The sequence below is a fragment of the Zingiber officinale genome, chromosome 10B (assembly GCF_018446385.1).
Source record: "Zingiber officinale cultivar Zhangliang chromosome 10B, Zo_v1.1, whole genome shotgun sequence".
Lineage (NCBI taxonomy): Eukaryota > Viridiplantae > Streptophyta > Magnoliopsida > Zingiberales > Zingiberaceae > Zingiber > Zingiber officinale.
In genome coordinates this window covers 56,350,326-56,359,974 of record NC_056005.1, presented here as the reverse complement: position 1 = coordinate 56,359,974, position 9,649 = coordinate 56,350,326, and the positions used below count along the sequence as shown (strand labels likewise).

The window sequence follows — 9,649 nt, the reverse complement described above, 5'->3', positions numbered from 1 at the left end:
TGTTCCGCCCAAAATGGGAATGGGATGGGGTTATGAACTTATAATCATGGAATCGACTCGATCATCAGATTAGAAGTTCATTCCATACCGGACCAGACCGGAATAGGGTTATGTACATTCTTATTATGAGGATGGGTCATTCGAGTGTATGTAAATAGATACTATGTACCATATTATATTCTTTTCTTTTGGGGGCTTCTATTGAATCGAGAAATAGGTTTGATTGTACATCTTTTATATATATATATAAGGTATACTCCGGATAATGAAAATCGAAGCAATTTGATGTCTGACCCGGGCCTATACTATATGACATGACCGATCGATAGAAAGACTCCACCTTTGTCATATATTCCATATATCACATATGATAGATAGAATATTCATGGAATACGATTCACTTTCAAGATGCCTTGATGGTGAAATGGTAGACACGCGAGACTCAAAATCTCGTGTTAAAGAGCGTGGAGGTTCGAGTCCTCTTCAAGGCATAATATTGAGAATGCTCATTCAATGAGTAATTCAATAACAGATTTCGGATCTAATCAATATTGATATACCGATTTGTTGATACGAAGTATTCCGGCAATCCCCACGATCCGAGTCCGAGCTGTTGGAATAGGTTCGGCAGGGGATCACGAAATTTTGGCGATCTTCTCCATCTAATGAATGAGGAGTCCATTTAGAAATCGTCCGCCCCGCACCCACCCCCCGAGTATATGATTCAAGAGGAATCACACAAGGGTAGATTGAGAAAAACCTCTGGTAAAATACCCACCAGTACCCATAACCCAGCAGATAAAGTACATTACATAGTCCGTTTTAGGGATTGGCGACTTACCCATTCAGTGACTTTGGCACTGGACGTTCCCAAAACGGATCGAGGCGGGTGAATTAGAGAATAGACAGATATCTGTTGGCATTCCAGCCTTCCTTCTCCTTTCAGGGCCTATCCGAAAGAGAATCCAGTACCTCTTGGTCGTGAATATCTGAATAGGACGAACCAGCCTCCGTGGATATCTTTGCTTCGGAACAAAATAATTAGAATTAGGCTCGGTCAACCGGAATATGTATTATCCATATGGGGGATCCTCCAATTGAGAAGACCCCCTGACCTGAGACGAATAGAAAGGTCTATCTATTTTCTTGAGTTATTCAGTTAAACCAATGATTCGTTATTGGAGCAGATAGCAACAAGCATTTCATCGGACATGCGTTTTTTTTATTTTCCGGTGGATTTCCATGGTTTCATTAATGGAAATTATTTGATGTAGTGAGTAATAGACTCTGGTTGTTCACCGTTCAAGAATTCTTGTTTAGGCAGTTCATATCATCCATACATAGTGTTTTGATCTAAGATTTCAATTCTTCCATGTTTCAGCAGTAGCATATTGTTCCATGGAGCTAAGGTCCAAAATATGGAATCAAAAGTGTTTCCACGACTCTACCACCCGGCCAATCCTCTTCCACTTAATCCCTTTTTCATGGCCACATATCTTTACGACTAAGGAATGAGAAATCTTTCTCCTGTTACATGAATCAAATGTTTCATTTCATCCGGGAAAAGCCATCCCCTTCTCGTCTTTGTCATTTGATACAATAGCATTTCCTTAGGTAGGAAGAGATTTGATAAATACTGATAACTCTCGGATAGAATATTAGAACGGAAAGATCCATTAGATAATGAACTCTTGCTTCTAAGCCATTTCTGGCGATGAATCAACAATTCGCAGTACTTTTCTTGCCTATTCCCGATGAACCAGCGTGTATACATAGATGTAGGAGAATCCGTTTGGGAAGTCAGAAGCACCTTTGACATCTCTTCATATGCAAAGAATTCTCAACGTGAAAACACAGAGATAAAGGACTGATCTTTGAATAGGAAAAAGAATGGATCTGCAGGGTCCCAAATGAATTGGCTTATTCGAAAAAAGCCTTGTTCTTTGGAAAATCTATCTGGTGTCCGCATGGTTCCCCTCTGCTCCTCCTCATGCTCTTGAAGCTCATCCTCTTCATGAGAAATGCTCCGCTTGCCCCGAAATGATCCGGCCCGATAGGGAAATCCCAATTCAGTGGGCCTTTCAATACAATCAAATAGATTGGTCCAAGGGCGCCATATTCTAGGAGCCCAAACTATGTGATCGAATAAATCCTCCTCCATTTGTTGCGGGTCGATGTCCTCTTCCTCTTCTTCAAACTCCGATTCGTATTTTTCATAGTTTTGAATCATATCTAACCCCAATACTGCTGATGGGTTTTTAGGCTCACTCGGCCCTTGGTTCGGACCGAAGAAGTAATGTCACTCGATTATTATCAAACTGACTGCAATCTTTTTCTGTCCGTGAGGATCCCAACAGAGCGCCTTCTAGTTCTAATAGGCCATGAACTAGATCAGAATCATTCTCAGCGAATCTATACGAAATAGTTGATGTCGGTTGCGGGCTGGCGTCGTTATCACTCGCACCTCTTCCTTTTTCAATATGCAGCAAGAAGCCCCCCGTAAGGCAATCGTGATTTGGTAGTAGTCTTCGGACCAGCAGCAGTCTTTCTTTTCTTCCTCTCGAGCCCGCATTAAAGTCAAGTACAAGCTGGTCAAAGGATAGGGATAAAGCATGTGAGAGGGTAAGCAAGAAGGACTCCTCCCTTATTTCAAGTACTGTAACATGATCTCGCTTATATCCAGTTTTTTCCATGGATATGGGGTATTGATATCCTATTTCAGTCCATCTTCTCGCCGAATAAAGCCTCAAAAGCGCTCAAGGATAAGTAAGTGAAGACAGTTAGATGGGGGCAGCGTAAATCAGAAAAAGGCAAGAAAGTTGGAAAGACTGCAGTATCGACCAGAAACCCGTCTCAACGTCGCCCCGTCTCAACGTCGCCCCGTCGTTTCACTCGGCCCTTCTTTTCTTCCCTGTAAGCCAGAGCCCGTTTTTCTCATAATCAAAGCCCCTCTTTTTCCACTGCACTGCCAGTTGAAGTTGAAATTGGAGTCGCTTTTCCCTTATATCCAGTCCACCCCATGGGAGTTGACTATCCAGAAGGAGTCTTTGTTTGCCTATTGGTTGACTCTTTCAATCTTGCTAAGGCCTTTCAGTGTCCACCCTAACCTAATATGTTAGTGCTTGGCTCTATCGAATGAGTCCCGGTAGAGGGCCGAGTGAGAACGACGGGCTTTCTCTTCTCACAATCAATCCTAAGCTATCTTCTAATAAAAGTGGATCTTCCTAATCAGCTTGATAGAAAGGGAGTCTTTTGCATCCTTCTAAGGTGTCTGTCAGGTTGACGTTTCCTTATCCCACTCTAGTGCTGGGAGGAAGCCTTCTTTCGCTATCGGGATACGTTGGACTGGAAAAAGGCAATGGCCTCCTTTGGCCCGAGATTCGTTGCCAAAGCTAAAGCATTCGGGTAAAAAGAAAGACCCTTTTTCTTCTTTTATCTATGGAAAGTGCCTGACTCTGTATATCCTCTCAGTGCCTTACCTTGTCCTTGACTTGCCTTTCTTCCTTAGGTTAGGTCAATCCCTTCTTGAACAACCGATTCACCCCAGGACTTTCAACTCTTAGAACTTGCGAACGACTTTTCAGTGCGCTCAGTCACTTTTTCCATGATGCTACTTCTCCGCCTCCTTTGAAGATGACGACCTATCGGCCTTATCCTTAGCCTCAGGTGAGGACTCTTCGGAATGGCTAACCAGAGGAGAGGGAAGGAGATAGGATTCTCACTAAGAAGGGCCGAGTGAGAACGACGGGCTTCATCCAACAACAGAAAGAAGGGCCGTAGGGCTCGCTTTAAAACGAGCTATTACATACCCTTATCAGTCGCTCCTTGATCAAACTTAAATGGGTTCTTAGGTCGCTTGCTTGCACCTCTTAAGAATCAGATGCAGTTGCCCTTAATATATATATATAAAGAAAAATGATTCAACTTGAGGGGCCTTGCCTTGAGATTCATCCGGAGTTCGGGCACTATTCTATGAATAAGTAGTATACGCGAGAGGTGCGAATGAGAATGACGCTGTAACCCGAGAAGTTCAAGCTTCTCTGGTAGGAGTGGGGAAAGAGAGGAGGGTCGGACACGAGGAGAAGGAGGGAAAGATGTGATTAATGTATGACGAGTAGGTGGGACATGAGGAAGTTTCTTCCAAGACCCTGGCCTAGCCCAAGTGGATTACCAGCTTCATCAAGTACTTATCCAGAGTTCGACTTAAGGATAAGATGTCCTATCCGACTGAGGGCAGGAAAGGCTAAATACGCCGCCATAGGAGCTCGGCCTCAGTCTCGGGTGCTCCTTTCCTTGCTACAACACGTGACCTTTCATACCAATTACCTCACATATAAGTGATCTGCCATCGCAAGGCTGTGACCTTGATTCAAGAACTGAAACGCCTTTAATTGACGATATAGGGAAAGGTTGTTTAACTCATGTTGAAGCAGGAAAAGGAAACCTCTCACTACAAGTATGCGACTTATCTCGACCTCTCTTGAGGGCGGAACCACACAAAGAACCGAAGTGTAGCATCCCTAAAGGCCTTGCGCCACGGACGGGAAAGAGACAAAGGAAGGAGTCGAGGTCCTCCCTCTTTATGCAATGTGAGGCTCGTGTGAGTGAGCTTTCCTTAGTGCCTTTCCTCTGCTCTGGAGGAGTGAAGGAGAAGTAGCTCCATGCTGAGTCACTTGACGGAGTGGTCTTATGGCACTATGACTTCCTTAAAGAATCAAGGGATGAGCACAAGAATATGAATAAGGGCAGCCAGCATAATCAAACTCATGGGCCTCGTAGGAGCTATCCTTGATTGTGCTCTCGCTGTCTTCCTTCCTATAACTCCATTCACTTCATTCTATCCATCAGACCCCCGCTGGAGGACTACTTATAACTAAGAAGATGTGAAAGTGGGAGAACTCTTTGGATTAGCATGCGTCGCTGTCGCTCTAACCGTGAACTTCATAGTAGCATCTTTCAAGTATCAATAGCCAGCAGACCTATCAGACCTATCCAACTGCGCTTGAGGAGCTCGCCTCACTGCCCTTAGCTGGCCGAGCGAGGTAGGTGCTTCAATCATGCAACCCCCTTTCTATCCTATGATATTAGAGCAGAAGCAGAGAAGTTGAATCAACGAACTCCTTGGATGGGGAAGAGTGGAAAAACACTACTCTTCGTTCGGTGTGGGAGACATGACCATTGCTTCTCGGGTCCTTTCTGTAATTGGATAGGATTTTCCAAGGATCTCTTTCCAGTAGCTCTAGCGCCTCACAGTCTATCAAGGAGAGGACTCCGTGGGGAGGAGGGTCGGGTCATTATCTTAGGTCGCAACATCCTCGACTACGGTCCTATACAGGTAAAGCTGAAACTCACTACGACACTTTAAACTAAGCAGATCAAACTGGCCCGGGCCGAGTCAGCTCCCCATTCTGAAACCCTTACATGTAGGGGCCTGAGCGAAGAGCTTTCCTACTCAAGCCCATGATCCATAACCATTGAGAAAAAAACTGTTCATTTAATGCTCATTAAAACGTCTTTCTTGGCACGTGTGGAGGGCTTCGCGTAAAGAATGCTACGCCAACTCTCTTAACCCTCTCTCTTAAGGAATGCTATGCTCAGTTCTATTCTCTGCCTGATCCTTCTTGCTTTTCCTTGTTTTGATAGGCACTCCACTCTCTCATCAGGACTGGTGGCATTGAGAGCTCGACCAGAATGAGGATCTGAAGCCTTTTTGATAAAGAGTACACAATTGAATTGGTTTGATAAAGAGTACAGTCTCCGACGCTCAGTGTCAAAGATCAGAGAGAGGCATCTTCCACTTCAGAGTGCAGTACAGGCTGCGAAGGCACGAACTCACCAATGCCCGACAGAGAAGTACTTGATCACCTATACGAGTCCTACGCTTCAACTGATGATATATATTCCCTTGAGCGGTGATGTTCACTGAAACAGAAAATCAAGCATCTTTCCGATTTCCTTTAATCTTAGTTAACCCGAAGGGGCGTAGCGTGCAAGAATAGGCTGTTAAGAAGAATAGGTTGGAAGCAAGTCAAGGAATGAATAGCTGTATTAATGAATTAACTGCGACAATGAAGCCAATTTGCTTTTAAGAGAATTCCCCTTGCATCGGAATTAGATTAGGTAACAAGAGTAGAGGAAATTCTTTCGTACAGATAGAGAGTAAGCTCTTCAACCTTCAAGACTATCAAAAGTCCGGTGGAGGATATAGACTCCGTTTTATGTGGGAACCGTTTCCTTTCCAGCTTTATTAAGGAGATATGTACCTCGCATCCATCACATTCCACTTAACCAAGGAATGAGATGGAGACCATCCTTGAAGGTCTTGCCCACTTATCATATGCTGAAGACTCTATTCACTAAGGTCTTTCCAGAGAAAGCACCATACTTGAAGATTCGTTCTCCATTTATGGTTCAGACGATGGAATTATCTGCTTTCCTCACTTTAAGAAATTTGAGAAATGCGAGGGGTGAACAGTGGAATTAGGGCATCTTGTTCTTTAAAAGAACACGTTATGCTTTTGAGAAATTATATAAGAGATTTTCTGGATCTGATCTCAATGCCTTTGAGCAGAGAATAGGTCCATACCCGCCACCGTGGCATCCATCTTTGGGTCCACCTATGACAGGCAGGCTTGGTCAAAAGGTTGAAGGAGGGGGCAAAGAATCTTTGCCATAGGTAATTGGGTTAATCAAAGGCTATTAACTCTTGTTCATGATTGGTTATCATTAATATTGAAACAACTAATCACGGATGGGACGTATGATCAAATACGCCCTTACACAAAAGAAGAAAGAGATAGAGTCAGGCCTAGTTCGACCAGACCAATCAGCGGGGCATCATCAAGCAGCAGGGAAAGGAAGACAGGTGCTAGCATCATTTTGAAAATGGGGAGGGCATGCCTTTGGAGAAGAGGCCGGGGAAGAATAGCTCGCTCGTGAATACAGACCTGCCTAGAGCTCCCTTTCGTTCAGACCAGACCGGACATTCATCCCCATCTCGGTAAGACTACCTGGCTCGGTCAGACCTGACTCCCTTGTTCGTGAATAAAAAGCTGGGGACGACTAAGCGGATCTGCTATCAGATGGTTCGATTCCCGTAAGTTCTCGGTACTCCGCTCCGGCCTCTTGATCTTAGAGAGTTTTCTCGCTGGTCTCTCTTCCCGGATTCGATCCTTCTACCCGGATCCCAGCTGCTCTCTTCCCACTTCTTTTGCCTGTCTCGGTCTTGCAGGAAAGGTGCTCGGTCTGCTCCGTTCGGTCGTAAGGGGTTAATTAGAACTTGTCTGCTCGGCAAGACTGATCATTCCCTTCCTGAACTACGTACGAGTCATGTTCTTGGAGGTGCTGATTCAGACCATTCACTCCTCGAGCGGAAGATCGTTGAGCTCCAGGCCTGGCATCGACATCGAGATTGAGTTCTTGACTCCTACTCCTCCCACTAGGTCCTAGCCCAACTACTTACCTAATTGAGTGAGGAGTTGATTCGATGTGGAAAGAAGACTACAATAAAGAATCAGATCTGGGTGGAGCTCCTCAGCCGGTGCCCGTGGTGGAGCAGCCGAAGCCCTGGACAGTGTGGGATGAAAAATGGCCTACCCGGCATCATCAGGCAACTTCTCATATTAAGTAGAGCGAAAGAAGATGATAAAGAAATGGCTGAATAGAATGAGATCTTGACCTCTGCCCTTGAGACCATACCGATTCTTGTCCCTAGCGAGAGACCAGACCGAGACTACCAGGACAGCTTGGACTAAAGGTAGACCACTAAGGCAGATGCAGATTCAAGGTGCTACGCGGATCGATGCACTTTCATGGCAAGATCAGTGGTCCGCCATGTTGATCTTTTTTGCAAGTTCATTCGGTTCGATAAATTTGATCAACTAAATCGTACCCCACTTGTCCGGTAGGAGCGAGTAGAATTATAAGTGCCACGGGAGCTTTAGACTTATAAGTCGAGGAGTTGGAGCGAAGAATAGGAGCGGAAAGAATCCGTTCTATATGAATTCAAGTATAGCTGAGCATGCCGTCGAAGGAGGTGGAGAACTATAGAGTAGGCTTTCCGAGTCGGCTTTCCTCAACCGCTTGTCCTCTGATCTGAGGCGCTTTCTTGGTCTAGCCACAAAAAAACCATCGCCTAGAACTTGAGACCTACTCAAATAGTTGATTGTTTCGCCGATCCGGACACCAATCGATCTGGCTCTTTAGGAAGTCGGCATGCATGAGGGCACCTGTATGAGATCGAGCCGGACACCTGGTCTTCTATCTGGGCTCTCTGAGTCGGCATAACTTTCCCCTCCAAGAGGGAAGGCCCTCCTTTATTCAACTCTACTTATCTGAGCACTCCCCTCTTCCCGCATCATGAACTTGACTCCCTTTCGTTACATGTACCGTTCTGACTTTTTCATAGTCATGTGCTCGTGGGAGGAGACTTGCCTTCTTCTTCTGAGATGGGATGGGATGACGAGAATATGCTCTGCAGATGTTTTCAGGAAGAAGAGAAGCCGGTTTTAGCAAGGAGCGAAGGGCTTTAGCAGCAGGTTCGATAGGACCAGGGCTGATGCGGGGTGAAGGCAAGAGCAGAATGAGAAAGAGCTTGGTCAAAGTCAAAGTAGACTGCTTAATTCGTAAAACTTACTAGATATTGAAACTTGACTGGTATAACAACTTGAGCATTGAATTGCCCCGTAGAGGGCGAAGAAGGCTTGACCTTAATGTAATGGTCCGCACGCACCGTCGGATCACTGCTCTCCCTTAACTATATATCAGAGTAAGCAAGCTTTTCGAATCCTATCTTTCTAGCCTATGCCTCTCCCCTTCTTCTACCCTGAGACGAAAGCATTGGGACTCCTACTTGCTAGCCCGGGATTTCTAAATATAAGAATTTGGACTGTAAGACAAAAGAACGACTGCTACATCTATATCTAGTTGAGTCGACCATCTTTCTACTTGACTGGATGAGTAAAGGTAGTTGGATATGGTTGAAGCATGCTTCCCATAAGAGCAAAATATGATCAATAGAAAGAGTGAGACCCGCTAGAAAGCAATGTTTTAGAGTTACGCCTGGTAAACAAACAAATAAGAAGGTCTTTCTTCGAGAGAACTCCAGCGTGCAGTTCAGCCAATTTGCATTCAAGCGGTGAGACTGACGTTTATTCAGCAAAGAAAGGGGAAGTGGGAAGAGTTGGCCTTGTGTTCCAGCCATCGCCAGGGTCTAACAGCAGAAGGGACAAATGATCGGGAATATTATTGAGGAGAGTGATAAAGGACGGCGACGGGCTCAAGCCAAGCTGAAAAACCATAGATTTATGCTTTCAGGGCAGTGGTCGAGTGTTCCATCACTTGTATTCCTCTCTTGGGTGTTCGGTTGCTTGTCTTTCTATCAATGCATCTACAGCCGTTCGGAGCAGAGGTTCACCCTCGCTTATTTATTAGAGATGGTATCTACGATTCAAAGGTTCCCCAGAGGGTCAAATCTGTAATGCTAATACTTATTTACAACCGGTCCTGAAAGACCTGTCAAAGTATGCTGGGAATGTCGAAGTATATTATTTATGTATTCAGTCTCCTGGTCCTGCCGAGGTGAAGAGAAGAGATTGGGCGGTAGCAGGCAGGTCCGGGATGGGGACCAGAAATCGACGTGAAAGGGGGA

At 45.1% G+C, this 9,649-nt stretch overlaps 1 non-coding gene across 1 annotated transcript; it reads left to right on the top strand.

Moving 5' to 3' along the window:
• Positions 1-410: 410 nt before the first annotated feature.
• TRNAL-CAA lies at positions 411-491 on the top strand. Its single transcript has one exon. It is a non-coding gene; the product is annotated as a tRNA-Leu (tRNA).
• The last annotated feature ends 9,158 nt before the right edge of the window (positions 492-9,649 follow it).